Source organism: Sus scrofa, chromosome 14 (genome assembly GCF_000003025.6).
Source record: "Sus scrofa isolate TJ Tabasco breed Duroc chromosome 14, Sscrofa11.1, whole genome shotgun sequence".
NCBI lineage: Eukaryota > Metazoa > Chordata > Mammalia > Artiodactyla > Suidae > Sus > Sus scrofa.
The window spans coordinates 29,057,599-29,068,405 of NC_010456.5; the positions used below are offsets into that span (position 1 = coordinate 29,057,599).

General features: G+C 40.4%; 1 protein-coding gene across 12 annotated transcripts in view; it reads right to left on the reverse strand.

The window, feature by feature from the left end:
* The window catches only part of ZNF664 (zinc finger protein 664), a 37,320-nt gene that overhangs the window by 25,996 nt on the left and 517 nt on the right, over positions 1-10,807 (reverse strand). For 9 of the 12 annotated variants that reach the window (XM_021072238.1, XM_021072249.1, XM_021072239.1 and 6 more), the window contains exons 1-2: positions 10,637-10,773; positions 9,882-10,018 (exon numbers count right to left, since the gene is read on the reverse strand). The gene's annotated coding sequence lies outside the window, so the exon portion shown is untranslated. Of the gene's footprint in view, positions 1-9,881; positions 10,019-10,138; positions 10,444-10,636; positions 10,774-10,807 lie in introns of those variants that run through there. The other 3 variants (XM_021072245.1, XM_021072242.1, XM_021072251.1) reach the window with 2 other exon arrangements.

Sequence of the window (10,807 nt, forward strand, 5' to 3'; positions counted from 1 at the left end):
AGTGACTCAGGAGAGACCAAGGTAGAGGGAGCAGCTGCACTAACTCCTGTCCAGTTTTTCAGATACTCATGGGCCTCAGACAAGAAACCACCTTGGATGACAAAGTCGCCTCCTCAGAAATCCCCCTTCTCTTATGCCATTTCAAATGTGTTTTCTTTTGACCAAACACTTGCCTTCTCACTAATGAAGTCTTTTGCAGGCAATCCCCCCTCCCTCGTCCTTGGTGGACCAGCCCCCAGCTCTGCTCTAGCTTCTCCTCACTCTGCTCTACACATCCTCGTCCATCCTTGGCTTCCATGCCAGCTGTGTGAGGACACTGAATGATTTTCCAGCCTCTATTTAGACTTCTGCTACTTCTGCTATAGACAGTGTCCCTTCAAAATTCAGATATTGAAACCTAAAGCCCAGTGTGATGGTGTTAGGAGGTGGGACCTTTAGGAGATGATTAGGTCATGAAAGTGGAGCCCTCACAATAGGATTAGTGTCCTTATAAAAGAAACCCCAGGGAACTCCCTCTCCCCTCTGTCACCTGAGAACAGAGCAAGAAGCAGGAATCTATGCACCAGGAAGCAGGACCTCATCAGACAGTGAATCTACTGGCACCTTAATCTTGGATCTTTTAGCATCTAGAACTGTAAGAAATAAATGTTTATTGCCACCCCTGTCTATGGTATTTTGTTATAGGAGCCCAAATGGACTAGGACAACTTCTAATGGCCAGGTGGCACTTGCAGATGGATGTAGACCCAGGGCACCACTCTGCGTAGGTCCTGGCCCACCTCTGTGTAGAAAGGACCAGTTTGGAAACATCAATGGAAATCATTCCAACTAGATAGTAGTACTGACAATACCATGACTGACTGTAGGACCACCACCTACTCAGAGTCAGAATCTAGTCCAAAGGGCAAATACACTTTACCCAAAGTCAGGGTCATACAGTTTTGAATAACTCTGTATGAAACACATCAATAGTCCAATCTAAGCTAGACAGATATTCCCCAATCTTAAACAATTTATACATGCGTAATTATATTCCAAGAAAAATTTATCACACTAAACCATTACTTTTAATGCTGGATTTATGTATAGCAACCCAGTCATTCACATAGCAAAGCAGGTATTTGCAGGATAAAAAAATGATTCTTTGCAAATTTTCTCAGGAAGAACCTGCATGTCCTACAAGCCCTATATACTCAACACATCCAAAACTCAACCTGTCATTTCCCCACTAAGGCCAACTCCATTCTCAACTACAGTAAATGCGTCCACAAGTCCCTCAACTGCCTAAGCCAGAAACCTGGTTATCATCTACCCTCCTCCCTCTCACAACATCCTGTCCACTCTGTCTCCTAAATACCTCCTGAATTTATCCACCTGTCTCACCTCCATTCAGCTGTCATTCAGGCCACCAACGTCTTCCCTTGGAACACTACAAAGCTTCCAGGCTTGCCTTCCTCTCATCCATTATCCACTGAAATATAATCTTTCTAAAATGCAAAATGGGTCTTATTACTTCAACTAAAGTTTTTCAATGGATTCCATTAACTTTCAGTATAATTTCTGAATTTATAAATATGGCTTTTAACCTCACAATGGCAGGTACTATTTACCTCTCCTGGTTTCTCTCTCACCCCTGCCCACTCTGATTCTAGCTCCAGCCAAATAAAACTGCTTTAGACTCCCAGGTCTTCTCATCCGCTCCTTGGCCTCAACCATTCCCCCACTCCTCGTGTTCCTTCTACCTTGGGGCCCTCACATCTGCTGTTCCCTGTTCACCTTTGGGTCTCACCTTAGGCACCACTTCCTCTAGACAGCCTTTCCTGATTTGCACCCCTAACCTCAAATTTGGATTATGTATGGTTATCTTATGTGTTCCCAGAGCCCTTCCATGTCAACGACATTATCTTGGCTTTGTCCTCCACTAAACCACATGTTACTCCATGTCCACAGTAACATGTGGCAAGAGAACAAATCCATACCCCTTAAGGATAACCTTTCAGTTTCATCTATACTACATGCCCCAAGGAACTGTGAGCTCCACTCTGCTGAGTCACCTGAAGGCCCTGCATAACAACCATGTTCTCAATACTTCTGCCCTTGGTCCAGCTAGCTGAGTCCTGCTCATCCTGACTCAGTTAAATGCTACTTGCTCTATGACCAGATCTGTGTGCTAGAAACAGAGAGTTAACAGAGTCAAACCAAGAAATCCCATGGTCCAAGTTTAAATTTCTGCATTTATTCTACAGTATAAAATGAGAAATGAGAACTATTATTATTTTGCACATTGGTAAGAAACAATTTTCCTCCAAATACTGGAAGCAACAAAGTTCATTCAAACTTATTCCAAATGAATCACTCAAAAAATGTTTAGCTATTAGGTTTTTGAGTATATTTTAGAGGATACTTTAATATATGATAGGGCAAATCTATTTTTAAAAGTGTACATATCTATTAACCATGCTGCTAACACATTTCCTAGATATGATGTACTTTTTAAAAGTGTTTCATTACAGGTGAAATAAAAAATTACAGATGTAATAAAATACTGGAAAATAAAAAGCAAAAGATTTAAAATCATCCAAAATCCTACTGCCCAAAGTCCACAATTTTTAAGATTTTCTTTTAATTTCTTCTAGACATTTTTCCATCACAGAGTTTTGTGGAGGGCTGTTGAAACTTTTTTTTTTTTTTTTTAATCTTTTTCCCTTTTCTAGGGCCGCTCCCATGGCATATGGAGGTTCCCAGGCTAGGGGTCTAATTGGAGCTGTAGCTGCCGGCCTACACCACAGCTCACGGCAACGCCAAATCCTTAACCCACTGAGCAAGGCCAGGGACTGAACCCGCAACCTCATGGTTCCTAGTCAAATTCATTAACCACTGTGCCACAACGGGAACTCCTGTTGAAACTTTTAATTGAGAGTTTTAATCATATCATGTACACAATTTTGCATCCTATTTTCTTCCACTTAACATTGTCATGAGTATTTTAATGCTTTTTCTTCATAAACATTTTAATAGCCAATAACATATTATCAGGTAGATGTATCATAACTTAACCATTCCCCAAATGCACCCTTAAAAATAAGCCTACAATACACATCTTTTGTACCTAAAGCCTCTCTGTATTTAAAAATATGTTTTTGGGCATTCCTGTCGTAGCTCAGTGGAAACAAATCTGACTAGCATCCATGAGGATGCAGGTTCGATCCCTGGCCTCACTCAGTGGGTTAAGGATCCGGTTTTGCCAGGAGCTGTGGTGTAGGTCACAGAAGAGGCTCAGATCTGGCATTGCTGTGGCTGTGGCATAGGCCAGCAGTTATAGCCCTGATTTGACCCCTAGCCTGGGAACCTTCATATGCCTCTGGTATGGCTCTAAAAAGAAATAGATAAATAGACAGATAGATAGATAAATAAAATATATGTCTTTGATGGTTCCTAGGTGGTTGCTACATCAAGGAATATGAACACTTTTAAGGCTCTTGATACATATGGCCAATGTAACATAAGATTGTTACATTTCTGCAACCTCCTTGTAAGTACTAGGTATTAAATTTTTGTAATCTCAATCAGGCCTTTATTAAGTGAGAAACTGTAACATCTTCGTTACAAAAGTAAATGTTCATTGTTTAAAAAAAAAAAAAAAAAAAAAAACCTGCAACAATCCAAAAGCATGTGAAATACAAAATCAGTCCCAGAAATAAAAAAATTGTCTCCCCTATTCTCTTCTCAGAAGTTGTGACAATTAAATGTTTTCCACATTATCTTTCTAGACTTTTCTCTATTTTTATTGAGAACATATACACACCACTACACACTATTGTTTTCATATCTTACAAAAAAACGGAATTAAACTTGCTCTAAAATATATTCCAGACATCTATCCAGGCTATGTCAATATATACAAACTCAAACGGAATTAAACTTGCTCAAAAATATATTCCAGACATCTATCCAGGCTATGTCAATATATACAAACTCACCTCTCTTCAAAGGCTACAAAGCATTCCATAGTGTATTGGCACTAAAATCTTCCTGTGCTTAGCTTTAGCTTTTCCTCACCATGTGATGTTTTTGCAACAGACTTCATTCACTTACACCAACCTGTATCCTCTTATTAGAGTATCATCAATTCCTTGAAGTGCATCTGCTAGATTGAAGCATATAGGTTTTGTTTTGTTTTGTTTTTTGTCTTTTTAGGGCCACACCCACTGCATATGGACGTTCCCAGGCTAGGGGTTGAATCGGAGCTGTAGCCACCGGCCTACACCACAGCCACAGCAACTCAGGATCCAAGCAGCGTCTGCAACCTACACCACAGCTCATGGCAATGCTGGACCCTTAACCCACTGAGTGAGGCCAGGGACCAAACCAACAACCTCATGGTTCCTAGTCGGATTCATTTCCGCTGCACCACGACAGGAACTCCATATACATGTTTTTAGATTTTGTTAAGTTCAACCAAATGGTCATCTGAAATAGCTGAATCAATTTTAGATTTCCAAGAATGTATAAGATAGCTTTTTCCCCTACATCCTTGGATAGCTTTTTAATTTTTCCCTTGAAAGCCAATCCCCCAAAAGAAAGCTGTTCTAATATCCACCTTCCCAATCACAAGTGAGATTGAATTCCCAGTAATTGCTCTGACACGTTCATTTCTCTGAGAACTCCATTCATTTCTTAATTGTATCCATTCTATTATCCTTTATTTGTTTACACGTTATCAAAAAAATTTTCCCCAGTCTGTCACCTTGTAATGTTTCTTATCAATATCAAATTTGATAACAGTCAAACTTCAGTCTTTTCTTCATGATTCTGGGCCTTGGTCTTATCTAAATGATATAACCCCAAAACTTATTTTCCAACACATCCTCCAACATAAAAAATCCTCTTATATTTCCTTCTAATACTTTTACAGGTGCTTTTGTCTTCAAGTTACTTCTTTAATCCAAATAAAAGTCATTTTGAATATGGTTAAGTAGAATCTTTCTTTCCAAATAGTCATTTATCCCTATACAATGTTATCGAACAACCATTGCTCAAATGTTTCAAAATACCAACTTGATTATATAATAAATTCCTACATATAAATGGGTCTGTTACTGGAGTCTATTTTGTTCCATGTACCAATTTGTGTATTCTTGTGCTCACCATCTACATTACTGCACCATTACAGTATGTTTTGATATCTGGCACAGGAAATCCTCCATCACTATTTTTCCACTTGAAAAGTTTCTCGACTACTCCTAGCACATTTAGTCCTCTGGAGAAATTTTAGAAGCAATTTATCAAGTTCCAAAAATAAGTTTCCATTGGATTTCAACTGAAACTATAGTTTAATTTGTAGAGTATTGTAGTCTCTATAAAGACATCTTCCCTTTCAGAAACATGTAATGTCTGCCCATTTATTAGGTTAGCTTTTAAATTCTTCAGGTAAAGGGTTTTTTTTTTTTTTCATAAAACTTTTGTACATTTGTGCTTTACTCTTAAGTATCTTCTATTCTGCTACTGAGAATAGAATCTTCTCTATAAGAGTAATTACAAATTACACTTCATTATTCGTGAAATTACACGTCTTTTCACATGCTGAAGAAAATGAATTTATACCCAGTTAACTATCCACATTCTGTAACCATGTGTATACATTTTCATTATTTTCCTCGTTGGCTTGTATGAGTTCTTTACATGTTTAAGATGTTAACTCTTCACTTATATTTGTCACAAATATTTTCCAACTTTGTGCTTTGGCTTCTGGTCCTAGGGTTTTGCTCTCCCTTTCTTCTTAAAGAAGTTTTAATGTTTACATAGTAATACATTGATTTTTTTTCTAATAACAGATTTAAGTGCTCCAATGGGTGCTGGGACCTATGTCTCTTTCTTCTACAACACCTGCACAGTGGGTACTATTTTCCTCACTTAAATTCTAGTTCACTATGTCTAGTCACTTATGATGGGGCAGATAATGGGAGAAAAAAATAATGTGTACATGTGTGTGTAACTGGATCACCATGCTATACAGCAGAAAAGTGACAGAACACTGTAATCCAGCTATAATGGAAAAAAAAAATCACTATATAAAAAAAAATAAAATGAAGTAGTATAACACCCCCCCAAAAAAAAATTCCAGTTCAAGTATGTCTGACTGCAAAGCCTGTGCTCTGTCCACCTCAGCATGCAGATGTTGAATATTTACCTCCACATCTTCCTGATTTGGAGGGTATCCATGATGGCTTATCATTTATTACCTCCCCATACTCAGTTTATTTTGAGGCTGCTGAATAGGTTCCAGTGACCTGTACAGATCCTCTAAAGCCAGGATGACACTGCTTTAATGAATGTGGCTCTACAATTTTTAAGCAATCAGATAGGTCTCATCCTACCTCATTACTCATTATTCTGTCCAGTTCACCAAAAAACAATACCAACAAAAAAGGAACTTTATAATGTTTAAACATCACATCCAGGAATATGGCCTCTCCTTCCACTTAGAACATTCTTTCATACTTTTTTTTTTCTTTTTTTCTTTTTTACGGCTGCACCGGCGGCATACAGAAGTTCCCAAGCTAAGGGTCGAATCAGATCTATAGCTACTGGCCTATGACAAAGCCACAGCAATGCCAGATCTGAGCCATGTCTGCCACCTACACCACAGCTCACAGCAACACCAGATCCTTAACCCACTGAGCGAGGCCAGAGACTGAACTCACATCCTCATGGATGTTAGTCAGGTTCGTTACCACTGAGCCACAATGGGAACTCCATTCTTTCGTTATCTTTCAGGGTATTTTCTGGTCTCCTGTAGGCAGACTGCACTTGTCTCAATGTGGTTGAGCTTACCTGTTTCACATTTTTGTTTCGTTTTTTGCATTTTAGGGCCGCACCCTTGGCATATGGAAGTTCCCAGGCTGGGGGTTGAATCAGAGCTACAGCTGCTGGCCTACACCACAGCCACAGCCACTTGGAATCCGAGCCATATCTTCAACTTACACCATAACTCATGGCAACACCCGATCCCTGGCCCCACTCAGTGCATCCTCATGGATACTAGTCGGATTCATTTCCACTGCACCACAAAGGGAACTCCTACATACTTCATATTTTTGTTGCATTTTTTTTTTGCCATCAGAGACTACTTTTTTGTTTTTCCATTTTAGTTTCTGCCATATTACCTTTAGTGTTCAAACAGCAATGAATTTCATGTACACATTGTGAGCCCCATCACTTCAATTTTTTTGTCTAATAGATTTTTCTGTTATTTTTTTTAACCATTACTATCTACAAATATTCTCCTTTTCACTTTAGAGCCTCACCTCACTCTTATTACATGTATTCTTGCTTTGAAAGAACTTACAAAAAATATGTTAAATATTCCAATAATTAGTTAGGGTAATTTAACATATATGTATTTTTTCATTAAAAAATGTTTTTATGCTTACTTTTTAAAAATAAGTGATTTATTTTTAAAATCAAATATCTATTTTGACATTAGATTAGCTATTAGTCTGAAGTCAATATGAACTGGAAGGGGAAAACTACCTATTTTCTCAGCAGGCCTCTGAAATGACCTATGTGGTCTCCCCACTTCCACTCTCCACCCCCACTACACCCCCACATTCTGCATGTAGCAGCTGGAGTGGTTGTTTAAAAATGCAAATCTGATTATGTCATTTCTCTGCTTAAAACCCAACCCTTGAAATGGTTTCCCATTTCACTCAGGATAAAATAAAACATCCGTAACCTGCCCTACAAGACCCTACACGATCTGGCCCCCTGCCGAGCCACACTTCCCCTCACCCACCATAATCTATCCGCAAGTCATTCTTTCAGTTCCTGGAATGGGCAAAGCTTTCCCCCTTCGGGGCCTTCCCACATGCCATTCCCCTGCCTGGAAAATTATCCCCCTCCTCACTCTACACCGATGCCTAGCCAGATCTCAGATCAAATCTTATTTTACAAAAAAAGCCTTTCCTGGGCCCTCTCTCTGCAATCTAAAACGCAGTCCACTTTTTATACTCTCTCATAGCCAGTGCTACTTAACTTCCATAGTAGATACCAGTTTGTGATTATACGTGCAGCTGCGTGATTGTTTTTAATTTCTGATCCCCTATGCGCCAACAGATAAATCCCAAGAGAAAGGGGACAAGTTGATTCTGCCGGCCACACTACAAGCATTCATATATGTCTGAAAGAAAAATACTAGAAAGCCCCTAATTGTATCTCTTACATCTTAAAACGATACCCATCACATTATTCAGTCAATATTTAAACTGTGAAAACTCTGATACTGCCTGCAAATTCAGTAAGAATCCATTTGACCCAAAAGACAGAAAAGCTATTCTGAATCTGCTGCTGCTACAGGAAAATACACACAAATTTATATCACTAAGAAATTGTTTTGTTTACATATTATGAAAGTTGTACGTAGTGTTCAATTTGCTGATACTTAATTCACAATTAATTTATATACCTTATTTTTAAGGCACACAAAACACTATGAAAAACGTGCTTTCTAAAATATTCTTTAAGAAGTCTAATGTATTAACAGTACTTGATAAAAATATAGCAAAATCAGAAATTAAACAACATTCAAGTTGGTTGTATATTCTGTAATATACACATTTAGGCAAAAATGAAAATATAAATTATACTGCAAATATAAAAATCCTTTTGGATCACAAAGACTAATAAAATCACCATTATATACCACTTTATACTCTACAAAGTACTTTTACATACTTCATATCACTGAACTCAGTGGAGTAGATAGGGCAGGTATTATCACCATTTATAGAAAAGAAAACTGAGGCTTAGAATGATTAAGCGTCCTCCCCAAGGTCACAGGACTTTAAAGTAATAGAGTCATAATTACAATGGGAGAAGGGTGGAGGCTCCCACATGGATATTTCTTAACCAAAGAGAACTTTCATCATAAACACTTAGTCTCTGTAATTAGCATAGGTCTGTGCTCCCTTCACTAAAATTTCATTTCAGCAGAGAACAATAACCAAAAAGATGTTTTAAATATAAAATTAAAACATAAATTGCCACTGGCCCAGGAAATGGATAGATAAACTATCATATACTCAAACTATGGAACATGATGCAGCAGTTCTGAAAAATAAGTGAATGCATTATATGCTAAAATGGAAAGATAAGAGTACACCAGTACTTATTAAAACAAAGATAATACAAGTACACACTCAGGTAAAAACGCTTTAAAAGATCTAAAATGATCTAAACAAATATGTAATAGTTATCTCTGGAAATAGAGGTTGGTAGTCAAAGATTTAAGCCATCTCTGTGATGACTTTTACAAAGACTTTTTACTTTGCTAATTTAAAACAAACTTTTTAAAATTTAAATTAACCTATGGGTTGAACAAGGTCATTTTCCTATTCTAAAAAGCTGTGCATCTATAGAGCAAGTAAGGGGCCCCTCTAAAAACAAACAAACAAAAAAGACAAAATATATAAACAAAAAGTTTGATCCTTGTAAAACAATAAACTCTCCCACAAAACATTCCTTTAAAAAAGCAAAAGCTTAGAATTAAAAAAAAAAAAATCTACTCTCCTTTGTTGCAATAAGACAACTAATAAACTACCAACTAGAGAGTACAGAACAGGCTCCTCCTAGAGAGATTTAGCTGTTAAGAGTTCGGCAAAGAAGGTTTCACAAAGGAGCTGAGTTTTGAGGGAAATGAGAGGTGACTTGGCAGAGAGATGCGGGAAGATTAGGCCAGATGGGGAAATGTCTGGGAGGTGGATATACTGAGTTAATCAGAAGCAGGGCACAGGAAGAAAACTGGAGTAAAGTCCTGAAAGAGAGAAGGATTCCTTTGGATGTGGGAGGTGAGAGGGATCTCAACTGCGCTGCCATCCAGTTTACCTGGGTGAGAATCCGGCCCTCGTTATGGTCAAACAATGGAGGCGTCCAGCGGCAGCAGCGTTGTGCGCTGGGTGCGCGAAGGGTTCCTCATCACCTGAGTAGGATGCTCGCCTGGCTCTGCTGGGACGCGAGGCGCTCTAAAAAAAAACAAAAAACAAAAACAAAAAACCACACATACACACACACAACATCACACCATGCAGCGAGGCTTCGCCGCCGCACAGCCCGGCTCCCAGATCCCACGGCGCGGCCATTACCGTCTCTCCGGGGACCCGCCTGGAAAGGCTCCAAGGCGCGGCTTCAAGGGTTTCTAAAGCTGTTTTGCTCCCCCTTCCCTCGGCTCCAACAACAATGGAGCTCGGCTCGGGAGTCCGGTTCCCGCGGGGCCTCCGCCCGGCCTCGCCCCTGCCGCTGCCCATCCGTCCCCGCGCGCCCGGCCGCCATCTGTGACCCCCTCTCCCCGCTCTCAGGCGCTGCGGGCCGAAGCCGGCTCGCCGAGGCCCGAGGCCAGACTGCTCTCCCTGGCGTCGGCCCGGTGGCCGCCAAGCCGCCCGGCTGCGCGGAGCTGCTCTGACCTTTCCCGATGCCCGGGGACCGGCTCCAGCTCCAGGCCCATCCTAAGTGATGGGTTGTTTTTCTTTTCTTTAATCCACTCATCCTCCTTCCGACCCCGAGCCCGTCCCCCGGCCCCCCCGCCCCCGCAGTTATCCAGAAAAGAAATAAAGAGACTACAGCCCGGCCACCCGAGAACTCACTCCAAGTGAGGGGTTGAAGCGCCCCAGGCCGCGGACTCCGCGCACCCACCCTCCCTCTCCTCAAGGGACACCTCACAGGTGCGCCTCCGAGCCGCGCGCGCGCGCTCCGCACACCCAGACGCCTCCGGGGGACAGCGCGCGTGCGCACGCACGAGGCCGGCGAGCCCCGGG